This window comes from Mercenaria mercenaria, chromosome 7, assembly GCF_021730395.1.
Source record: "Mercenaria mercenaria strain notata chromosome 7, MADL_Memer_1, whole genome shotgun sequence".
Classification (NCBI taxonomy): domain Eukaryota; kingdom Metazoa; phylum Mollusca; class Bivalvia; order Venerida; family Veneridae; genus Mercenaria; species Mercenaria mercenaria.
Window position 1 is genome coordinate 51,853,871 of NC_069367.1, and position 12,972 is coordinate 51,866,842.

Sequence of the window (12,972 nt, forward strand, 5' to 3'; positions counted from 1 at the left end):
GAAATATTGTCCTACCCATGATTTTCTAAGTCTAAAAAGGGCCATCACTCTTGCAAAAAGCAGGATAGAGTTATGTTTCTTGATGTACAGTGTCCACTTATGATGGTGAAAAACTGTTGCAAGTTTTAAAGCAATAGCTTTGATAGTTTATGAGAAAAGTTGACTTAAACATAATATTCAACCAAGAAATTGATATTCCAAGTCCAAAAGGCCTAATCTTGCAAAAAGCGGGATGAAGTTATGTTTCTTGCTGTACAGGGTCAGCTTTGATGGGAATAAGTGTTGCAAGTTTCAAAGCATAGCTTTGACCATTAAGGGAAAAGCGACCTAAACATAAACTTAACAAAAATTTGAATTTCCAAGTCAAAGGGGCAATAATTATTGCAAAAGCAGGATGGAGTTATGTTGCTTGCTGTACAGGGTCAGCTTATGATGGTGAACAAGAGTTGCAAGTTTTAAAGCAATAGCTTTGATAGTTTAAGAGAAAAAGTTGACCTAAACATAAAACTTAACCAAGAAATCTGATATTTTCTAAGTCCAAAAGGGGCCATAAATCTTGCAAAAAGCAGGATGGAGTTATGTTTCTTGCTGTACAGGGTCAGCTTATGATGGTGAACAAGTGTTGCAAGTTTTAAAGGAATAGCTTTGATACGGTAGTTTAGGATAAAAGCTGACCTAAACATAAAACTTAACCAAGAAAACTGATTTTCTAAGTCCAAAAGGGGCAATAATTCTTGCAAAAAGCAAGGTGGAGTTATGTTTCTTGATGTACAGGGTCTGCTTATGATGGTGAACAAGTATTCCAAGTTTCAAAGCAAAAGCTTTGATAGTTTAGGAGAAAAGTTGACCTAAACATAAAACTTAACCAAGAAATCTGATATTTTCTAAGTACAAAAGGGGCCATAAATCTTGCAAAAAGCAAGATGGAGTTATGTTTCTTGCTATACAGGGTCAGTTTATGATGGTGAACAAGTATTCCAAGTTTCAAAGCAATAGCTTTGATAGTTTAGGAGAAAAGATGACCTAAACATAAAACTTAACCAGGCAACGCCGACGCAGACGCCGACGCTGACAACCGCTCAAGTGATGACAATAACTCATCATTTTTTTTCAAAAAATCAGATGAGCTAAAAAACTTATTTTATTATTATTAAAATTCATACCTGTGTCATTATTGTCCAACGGAATTGTACATAACTCCATCCTGTTTCTAAAAAAATCTTTAAACTGTTAGCAAATTTTTTATTTCGGAATAATTTTCTACTCTAACTGCTGCTTTATCAGTTAAAACGCACGGTAATTTTCCAAAGGCATAAATTCCAAACATGTATATAATACAGTATCAGACACTGTCACTAGGCAACATCATCGACAAAATCTTCCACAACGTTAATATTTCAACAATTTATCATAATGGTCGCAGTATCTCTTTCATTTATAGAACTTTGACATTTAAAATTTATTAATTTTCCGGAAATATGAAACGCACTTTCTTTCACTGATAATTAATATCTGATAAATATTTCAAATATTAGCAATTCATGTAAAATCCTGCATTTCAATATTAATTATTACTTCTAATGAAAACAACAACAACAAAAGAGTAATTTCAGTGTTAATTTTATGTGTTATGTATAATCATAGCAACCAATTGGATTACCAGTAAGTAGGTCAAAGTCAAAATTCTCAACTGCAACAGTTTTACCAATATAATCTTAAAACCAAAATTTGTACAATGTGATTTTAACTCATGAAACAAGGTTAAGATTACAGTTAAGAGATGTTTTAACCTTTAGAACAAGGTCACAGGCAGGTCAATTAAACAAGATGTATCCCTCATCTGGCCTAGTTTTTACCACAGGTAACCTAGTAACCAGAACAAGGTCACAAGCAGGTCAATTAAACAAGATGTATCCCTCATCTGGCCTAGTTTTTACCACAGGTAACCTAGTAACCAGGACAAGGTCACAAGCAGGTCATGATCAATTAGACAAGATGCATCCCTCATCTGGCCTAGTTTTTACCACAGATTACCTAGCAACTTATTTAATCTAGATTTCTGAATGTTTTATAAATGTAAATCAGGTAGATCATGAATAAAGTTTTTCAATGATTAGCCTAGTGACCTAGTTTTTGACAAAGTGACCCAGTTAAAATGTATCTTAAATCTTAACAAGAGGGGATGCAGACACACATCTCATTTTTTTTTTGTCTCTGTATATTTTCTAAGTCCAAAAGGGGCCATAATTCTTGCAAAAGCAGGATGGAGTTAAGTTTCTTTCTGTACAGAGTCAGCTTTTGATAGTGAACAAGTGTTGCAAGTTTTAAAGCAATAGCTTTGATTGTTTAGGAGAAAAGCTGACGGTGACCAAAACACAAAACTTAACCAAGAAATCTGATTTTCTAAGTCCAAAAGGGGCCATAATTCTTGCAAAAAGCAAAGCAGAGTTAAGGTACTTGCTGGGCAGAGTCAGCTTTTAGTGGTGAACAACTGCTCCAAGTTTTAAAGCAACAGCTTTGATCTTTAAGGAGAAAAGCCGACCTAAACGCAAAACTTAATCAGGAAATCTGATATTTTCTAAGTACAAAAGGGGCCATAATTCTAGCAAAAAGCAGGATGGAGTTAAGTTTCTTGCTGTACTTAGCCAGCTATTGATGGTGAACAAGTGTTGCAAGTTTTAAAGCAATAGCTTTGATTGTTTAGTAGAAAAGCTGACCTAAACACAAAACTTAACCAGGCAATGCCAACGCTGATCAAGTGATGACAATAACTCATTCATTTTCTTTCTTCAAAAAATCAGATGAGCTAAAAAGACAATCATTCTGACCAAATCCAATGCAGATCAAGTAAAAATCTGAAGTAAAACAATAATTATTGATCTAGTGGCCTAGATAAAGACTTATAATGATCAAGTCTACAGAGTAAACACCAGATATAATGGCCTAGATTTTGAGTTCAGGTAACCCTGTTTTGAATTTCACCAGGATTTCACAGAGACAGACATTCTAACCAAGTTTCATTAAGCTTTCATGTAATCTTAATTCTATACCCCTCAATCCTGTCCCCCACCAGCTGAGCCTTTAATCATTCAACACACCTAACTCTTATGACCTCGAGTCCCGGCTATGTAACCTTACCTTTAAGTTTGATCTATCCAGCCTACTGGAATTGTAGTACATTATTGAACCCATACTAATTTTATATACTTATGCTTTTCAAATGTTAAGATACAAGACTAGTACTGATATTGATAGGTACAATTTTGAGACCCTGCATGACAGTTTTCATATTTTAAACCATTTATTAATTAATTCATGTTGCTGCAATCTTTTTGCAAGAAAATGGCTCAGTATCATTTATATTCCAAGCTAGATTTTATTTTCTAAGAAATATTTCTATGTGGCATTTTAAAATAATGTTTGTCACATACGTTTTAGCAAAAACTCAAAACAAAATGTGTCAACTTTTGCTGTGGTTCAATGTATTTCTACAATACAGCTGCATCTCAGAAACAAACGCCTACATACGCTTAAAATCAATTCAAATCTTCAAAGAAGAAAAATTAATTTAATACCAAAATAGCTGTTCAATTCACCAGCAAAAAAAGAAAAGCTGTTTTCCCACAAATTGCCAGAATCCTCCTACTGATAAGACATAAATCAAATTTCAGACAATCAGATAAATTATCTTGAAAAGATAAGGCATCACATTTAAATAAATTCCTTTAATCTGTTTAAAGATAAAAAGTGCACAACAAAGTATGTGGTGATCAAAAAGTTACTTTTCTAAGCTAAAGAAAGAAATAGTTCGAGTTTAAAGGTCATGTCTTGGACATTGTGCCTTTATAATTCTGAAAGGTCAATAAATGATTTTTTTTTTCTAAATTCAAATATAAAACTACTGTTTTGGGTACATTTTAAAAAGCTGCAGTAGAATGAAGAGAATGGTGAAAAAATGTTTTGTTAGGTTTTTTGTTGGAGTTTAGAGTATTGGTCATATTGTGACTTCCAACTTTAAATAATTGGAGGAAAATCTCAGGTGCCCATTTAGGCAATATTTCACCTAAGAACTACTACCCTTCAGTAAGCCAGCTAGATGGCTTTTTCACATGAAGTATTCTGCAGCCCTGGCAAGGTTTCAAACCCACACTGATGAGGGGAAAGGCATTTGAAGTCAGCCAACTTAACCACTTAACTGTTGACAAATCAGCTACAGGAGTTTAAAGACTGATGTTTCTCTGAGCACTGAAAGTATCTTAATGACAATGAGAGCATTTGAGCCGTGCCATGAGAAAACCAACATAGTGGGTATGCGACCAGCAAGGATCCAGACCAGCCTGCGCATCCGCGCAGTCTGGTCAGGATCCATGCTGTTCGCTAACAGTTTCTCCAATTCCAATAGGCTTTGAAAGCGAACAGCATGGAGCCTGACCAGACTGCGCGGATGCGCAGGCTGGTCTGGATCCATGCTGGTCGCAAAGCCACAATGTTGGTTTTCCCATGGCGCGGCTCATTTTTACTTTCCAGACATGGCACTTATTTCATTTACAAGCATTGCTGACAAAGGGTATGACCTCTGATAGTAAGTACCACTGTGTGAGCCAAATTATTCAAAGAGTGTGTTACTTTAGCACTTTTTGTGACATGTTTGCACTATATGTGCCATATATTCTAGAAAATGTGAGGTTACATCCAGACATATCCAAATTAACATCATACCATTGCCCAGTCCAGTGACAGTAATGTTATTGATTATACTGGTCTGTCCATGGGATGACCGTTTTTGTATCAAATTATCATTAATTAATATAAAACATGCATACTGGAGGAAATTATACAGTGTAATACCATCATTTACATCCATTTACCCTACAGGGACCGCATGACATTACTGTGGTGTCCTGTGTACATGCATTATATACCAGCAAAACAAGTCTGGTTCATTCATGAAGTCGCCGAAAAAGCCTTATATCAAACAGTAAATCCTTGCAAGTTGAACTATAACTATGTCTGGGGACTGCTATCCTTCTGGCTGTCTTCAAATAAAACTTGAAGATAATATAAAACTTGAATTAACTTTAGGAACCAGTCTTAATTCCAGCATCTTACTGGTTGATTGTTAAATCTGATTTGATATTGACCAATGGCTAGTCTGTATTCAAAATCTGGTCTTCAAACTTGGAACTTAAAGGTACTTGTATCGAAGTAACCGTTTCTAACTTTCCTCTCACAAAGATTCCAACCACTCTCAACATTCCAGGAGTTGCCTGATAGCACTCTATTGCAATAAAACCAGTTCTTCCTGAAAAATCACTGGCCTGAAATCATCCGGCTATAACAATGATCATGCTTGTATAATATTGAATAAAAAAGCTTTGAGTAGTCTCTTTGATTTTCTACGGAATTTCTCTACTAATTACAAATAAACCTTCTATCCTGTTTGGCAGGATTGTTCTAAATTGATATATAATTCATTTAAACTCATCAGATGCTTAAAATTGATACATTTAATAGGGAATAAAAAATGCTTAATTGTTTGCTCAACTAACCACTGAGCCAAGCCTTATACCACATGTACATCTCAGACCAGTTATCTACAGGATTTAAGCCAAGCCTTAGTTTTCCTTTTACATGAATTACAATTAAAGCAGTCGGCCTATAAATGTACTTCAAATTCAAAATATCAAAACTTTAACACAGGGAGAAATTTAAAAGTTTAATAATTAATTATTGTATATCAGAAATTCATATTATTTTGTGGATAAATATTTAAGCTGCAGTTCAAAATCTGTTACTATATATGTACAGATCATATTTAAGTAACTTCCTGAATTTCATTTTTTCCCCTAATTTACAAATACAATCAAAGCTGGTGTTAATTGTAGTGTACATTTTTTTCATTTTATGATTATTGACCACTTGCAAATAAGGACTACTGTGGCTATGACACAAATCATTATGTACAAAGTATATAATTATGTAAAAAAAAACAGCTTTCTTAATGAATAGAAGAAACCCACATAGATCTTGGAACAAGCCTCTTTAAATCAATGTTCTGAGGGAAAAATTCAACTTCCTCAGTCTCAAAGCCACCTTCATTGAAGTGCAAAGTTCAAAGGAAAAGTAGAAACCAGGTAAATATGTAAATATGAATGTTTTCAAGACTCATGAGCCTAGAGGAATGTTAACTATGATATAGTTGGCAACTGTTTGAAAATATACTATAGAGCTATAAATCAACAATAATAATCTATTGGAATTCAAACACTGGAGTTTTGTTTCATAACAATTATTCTTGGCAGAATTTTTTGGCATGCCAAAAAGGTTCATAAAAAATAGGCATATATAAAAAATGCGCTAACTGAAATAAATTAATCGGGCAACAGAAAAATGAGACAGAATTTTGCTAAACTATGTTATTGAAGTTTTTTCTTTTTAAATTAATATCTTGTTAAGGTGAAATCAAGATTAGGTATATATTTTAGCTTGACTGAGACCCTACTGAGGTTTAAACCTTCATGCAATTAGGTCCTTGTTTCATCAACTACACAACATCCACTGTTAGAAAGTTCAGTTTAATTTCATTCTCACTTTTAATTTAATAAATTTAAGTAAATGTATTTCACTATCAGAATTCAGAGATTCCAAAGGCTCCAAAACCTTTTTCATCCACTTCAGTGCAAAAGTAACAAGAGCTGTCTATAAGACAGCACGCTCTACTTTTCTTAGTGCTTGACTCTGAATTAGAGCTTTGCCAGTAAAAACTTTATAGTACCAAAAATTCTAAGTTAGAAAGGGGCATAACACTGTCAAAATTAAAATCAGAATTATGGGGATTGTTTCTCCTGGTGTAGACTTTGATACTTTAAGTTTCAATTCAATTGCTTTGATAGTAACAAGAGATATTTGACTTTATAAAAAAAATTCAACCAACGGCGATGCCAAAGCCGTGGCAAATGCAATAGCTCTACTTTTTCTTCAAAAAGTCGAGTTAATAAAACTAGACTTTACATAAAGAAACAACCTCATTTCCTGAGCCACCAGATAAAAGTCCAGCCTGGCAGTTTCATGAAATGGCACAGTGGTTCCTTAAATTGCTGGAAATTTTTCCCCAAAGAATCTGAAGTTCTTAAAGGAACAGGAAGATGACATGTATTATGCATTAAACATGATGGTATTTTTTACAACTAATAATAAAAATGAAAATTATGAAGACTTGAAACTTTTCATCAGATTCCTAATATCAAAATATAAAGCTCAAAATTTTCTGATTCTATTCATAGATCAAACATTTCTCACTCCAGGTAAACTATTAGAGATCAACCAATATATTTCAACTGAAATAATTGTTCCTTAGGCTAGATGATATACTGAAGTTAACTGCAGTTTGTGAGAATTTCTCAGTTTGCACACTTTAGTATAAAATTGCACTGTAGCATGTTGCACTGGAACATATACTGCATTAAAGTATCAGACTATCAGTACAATGATCTGTCTGTTGCTGCTTGTTTTGTCGAGGTAGGGGAGGGGTGGGACCAGGTGTTCAAGAAATGAAAGGTAAGATAGATTTCCCCGAAGCACAGAGCACCCCAAACACAGCCAGAGAGCAACACACTGCAAGTAGGCCCAAAGCAAAAAGAAACTGAAAAATATAGCAGATGGGTTGACATATACATTTTAATTATATGCAAAATACAACAAGAGCACCGCCTTGCGGGTGCTGACGCTCATCTGATTTTTTTTGTGTAATAGAAATATTGTCCTACCCATGATTTTCTAAGTCTAAAAAGGGCCATCATTCTTGCAAAAAGCAGGATAGAGTTATGTTTCTTGATGTACAGTGTCCACTTATGATGGTGAAAAACTGTTGCAAGTTTTAAAGCAATAGCTTTGATAGTTTATGAGAAAAGTTGACTTAAACATAATACTCAACCAAGAAAATGATTTTCTAAGTCCAAAAGGGGCAATAATTATTGCAAAAAGCAGGATGGAGTTATGTTGCTTGCTGTACAGGGTCAGCTTATGATGGTGAACAAGTGTTGCAAGTTTCAAAGCAATAGCTTTGATAGTTTAAGAGAAAAAGTTGACTTAAACATAAAACTTAACCGAGAAATCTGATATTTTCTAAGTCCAAAAGCGGCCATAAATCTTGCAAAAAGCAGGACGGAGTTATGTTTCTTGCTATACAGGGTCAACTTATGATGGTGAACAAGTGTTGCAAGTTTTAAAGCAATAGCATTGATAGTTTAGGATAAAAGCTGATCTAAACATAAAACTTAACCAAGAAAACTGATTTTCTAAGTCCAAAAGGGCAATAAATCTTGCAAAAAGAAAGATGGAGTTATGTTTCTTGATGTACAGGGTCTGCTTATGATGGTGAACAAGTATTCCAAGTTTCAAAGCAATAGCTTTGATAGTTTAGGAGAAAAGTTGACCTAAACATAAAACTTAACCAAGAAATCTGATATTTTCTAAGTACAAAAGGGGCCATAAATCTTGCAAAAAGCAAGATGGAGTTATGTTTCTTGCTATACAGGGTCAGCTTATGATGGTGAACAAGTATTCCAAGTTTCAAAGCAATAGCTTTGATAGTTTAGGAGAAAAGCTGACCTAAACATAAAACTTAACCAGGCAACGCCGACGCCGACGCCGACAACCGCTCAAGTGATGACAATAACTCATCATTTTTTTTCAAAAAATCAGATGAGCTAAAAAGGGCCATCATTCTTGCAAAAAGCAGGATAGAGTTATGTTTTTTGATGTACATTGTCCACTTATGATGGTGAAAAACTGTTGAAAGTTTTAAAGCAATAGCTTTGATAGTTTATGAGAAAAGTTGACTTAAACATAATACTCAACCAAGAAAATGATTTTCTAAGTCCAAAAGGGGCAATAATTATTGCAAAAATCAGGATGGAGTTACGCTGCTTGCTGTACAGGGTCAGCTTATGATGGTGAACAAGTGTTGCAAGTTTCAAAGCAATAGCTTTGATAGTTTAAGAGAAAAAGTTGACCTAAACATAAAACTTAACCAAGAAATCTGATATTTTCTAAGTCCAAAAGGGGCCATAAATCTTGCAAAAAGCAGGATGGAGTTATGTTTCTTGCTGTACAGGGTCAACTTATGATGGTGAACAAGTGCTGCAAGTTTTAAAGCAATAGCTTTGATAGTTTAGGATAAAAGCTGACCTAAACATAAAACTTAACCAAGAAAACTGATTTTCTAAGTCCAAAAGGGGCAATAAATCTTGCAAAAAGCAAGATGGAGTTATGTTTCTTGCTGTACAGGGTCAGCTTATGATGGTGAACAAGTATTCCAAGTTTCAAAGCAATAGCTTTGACAGTTTGGGAGAAAAGTTGACCTAAACATAAAACTTAACCAAGAAATCTGATATTTTCTAAGTACAAAAGGGGCCATAAATCTTGCAAAAAGCAAGATGGAGTTATGTTTCTTGCTATACAGGGTCAGCTTATGATGGTGAACAAGTATTCCAAGTTTCAAAGCAATAGCTTTGATAGTTTAGGAGAAAAGCTGACCTAAACATAAAACTTAACCAGGCAACGCCGACGCAGACGCCGACGCCGACACCGACGCCGACGCCGACAACCGCTCAAGTGATGACAATAACTCATCATTTTTTTTCAAAAAATCAGATGAGCTAAAAATGGGTACGAGGCAGATAAAAGGTTGGGGTGTTGGGGGAAGTGGAAAAAAAGCAAGGATGACAATTCAATAGGAAAAGTTATTTATATAAAACAGTGTTTATACACTTGTCAGTTAACCTATTACCAGTATTCCTTAATTCCTGTTTTCAACTACTCCTCCAAAAGAATAAGAGGTAAAGATGTTGTGAACTTCAGTTTCTTGGAGAACAATATGCCAAGCCTAGGATTTGAACCTACCACATATTGCCTGGATACATGTGTTTTTTCTATGATTTGATATTTCGATCTAGGACTTTTTTCTTGTAAACTGAGGGCCATTAAAAAGCCTCAAGATTCCCTTCCAAAAATTGCTTTCAAATCACACAGTTTTCCCTAAATCTTACTTACATCAGAAATTTTATTCCCTTTACTAGTAATACTACCAAGCAATGCCCATCCCCAGTAACAGGCCTGGGTCCCTTACCCTTTACTACCAAGCAATTCCCACCCCCAATAACAGGCCTGGGTTCCTTACCCTTTACTACCAAGCAATTCCCACCCCCAATAACAGGCCTGGGTTCCTTATCCTTTACTACCAAGCAATCCCCACCCCCAATGACAGGCCTGGGTCCACTGCCCTTTACTACCAAGCAATCCCCACCCCCAATAACAGGCCTGGGTCCCTTACCCTTTACTACCAAGCAATCCCCACCCCAATGACAGGCCTGGATCCCTTACTCTTTACTACCAAGCAATCCCCACCCCCAATAACAGGCCTGGGTCCCTTACAGGTTTAAGCCTGAATGTAATGTTCAATGTAATTCTATGTATAATGAAAGATGTACACTGTACATATATATTTGGAGGAGGCATAGAAGCTTTCTTGATGGTTACAAGAACCGATTAACAGCAACATGGATGGAAACATGACTGTGGACATTGAATAAACCTTTAAATGAGAAAACAGCTTTTATTTAAATTACATATCTCAAAGATTCACAACATTTTATGAATGGACCATTGGAAACAGGCTGAACAGTAACTGGATACAGCCTACTCGATGGTTTCAATATGCTCGACCTATTTTAACAAACAAGACAATCTTGTGAATGGAAAGTATTTAGTTACAACAATCTGTGTATATAATTTAATTTAAACATGCAATGTACTAACATATTATATAAATTTGTTAATTCTGCACATTTTCCCATTCAGTGGGATAAATAAAATTACTAATACAGATCTAACAGATTAAGAAGAACTGGAGGAAGTATAAAGTTGTACAAGTTCTGGTACATGTATTATCCAGAGTTTGAAACACGCTGTGTATAAAACACTAAACTGGCTGAAATTAAAAATCGATAATTATCAAAGTGGGATTGCGGAACAGGTGTTATACAAAATCAATAAAATACTGTCCAGTGAGCAATGATAAAAATACATAAGGATTGTACTTTCTAGAATTCATTTTAATCTAGAATGATATTCAAAATAACATCTTTGCAAAAGAGATGCCTCACTAATACATTCAAACATTGAAATCATATGCTTCCAAAAATTATAAATAAGCACTAAAAAAACAAGGACAGTCAGAATTTCAACTTTCAGTCTAGCACAGTGCTTTAATTGATCTCTGATTTATAATTAAAGCGTTTACATTTCATCTTAGGTCTAGAACCAAATACAGAACAGACAGCACATAAATTATAAGCTTTCTGAACTAAACTGAATATTAAATAATAGACACAAAGGGAACCATTTTAACAAACTTGAGATAGGCCCTTGTCAGAATGCAATTCTGACCAGTAAACTGTTGATGATAGAATACAGACCATCCATCCATACTAATAGCTCACCCTGAGCCTTTGGTTCAGATGAGCTGAAATATTGATTAGATTTACTAGTATGACTAGCCGCTGCCACTTGCCACCGTGAAATACAATAAAGAATACAACGGTCAAATAAATTTTAAGAAAACATCCGTTTTCAGCCTCCACGAACATCTAGATTGTTACCTTACCCCAGCCTCTGAATCTAATTACCTCCCCTGACAAGTCTGTCCTCAGAGTCACAAGGAACGACGATTAAAACTCTGCATGACTAAGGTACTTCTGTCTCCTTGACCTGACTGTTGACACAATGATGATTTTAATGGGAAAAAGAAAAATATATATGAATAGCAAATTTTCTCTTATGTTTGTTTTGTACATCACATAAAAGTCATAGTAATTATGTGACTTGTCATGACATGAGCATTTCACAGCTCCGGAAGACTCAACAACTGACCTACACTTTCTACTTGTTTTTTTATCATTGATAACGTCACATCCTTCTTACATCATTGTAGGCGCATTTTCTTTCGTCACACACCTATGCTGGATAGCAGTTATTGGAAAGCACAACATCTCTGTCAAATTTTAAGTGCATGGTGCAAGTGAATTTGAATTTTTATAGGGAACTATTATTTACCGACGACATCTGAATACACAAAACATTTTTGCAGAGAGATCTAGCTTTGTACCTTGAAATATTCATTCTGTTTATAAGCAGTGGATAACCTTTGGTGGACAAATATGGCATTACTTTACATTGTGCTTAACGCTGTATAACCATGCATATATTTAATAGCTGTTTTCTTCTTATGTGGACGCATTAGTCGAGAGGCAAAGACGCTTCCCTACAGATGTGAAGGCCCTGAGTTCGATTCTTGGCTACTCCTATTGTGGTGTGTCCTCGAGCAATGCTCTTTATCAAAACTGCCTCAGTCAGCCCAGCTGTAAATGGGTACTGGTCAGCAAACTGCTGGGGGTAAGGTAAGACTCAAATTAGCTTAAGCAATGAAAATCATTGAAAGAATATTATAATTAAAACTCTCTTTTTAGAATGAGCAAATTTATTTCAAATATAGAAAATTATCTTTTTTTTATCAAATTTTCAAAATCAAAATTATTTTGGGAATTTTGTTTAAGCATTATAATGCTTTTAAAAGCAAAATTCTATGACAATGTGTTTCTTGTAATGTTTACTTGAAATAACAAGTTTTTTCAATGAATAAATAATGTGACTGTAATGAAATGATTGTTTTAATAATGATTTCATGTTTTTTCAACACTTAAGCTAAATAAAGTCTTTCGATCGAAAGATATTTTTTAAACGAGAGACAGTGTTTAGATCTAGAGACTGTCTCTCAATTCACCAGGAGGGAGTCTCGACTGTAGTCTAGAACTATCGATATATTGCCACAACAGTATGTATGCAAATGCTGTTATTCTCTTTCAACAAATTGAGACCTATTATAAACTGTATCTCATAATCTTGAAAGAACAT

The 12,972-nt window shown here is 34.7% G+C and overlaps 1 protein-coding gene across 3 annotated transcripts in view; it reads right to left on the reverse strand.

Annotated features, from left to right (window-relative positions):
• Positions 1-12,972, reverse strand: part of LOC123554163 (tyrosine-protein kinase SRK3-like) — a 114,602-nt gene that overhangs the window by 32,781 nt on the left and 68,849 nt on the right. The gene's annotated exons all lie outside the window — the stretch shown is intronic.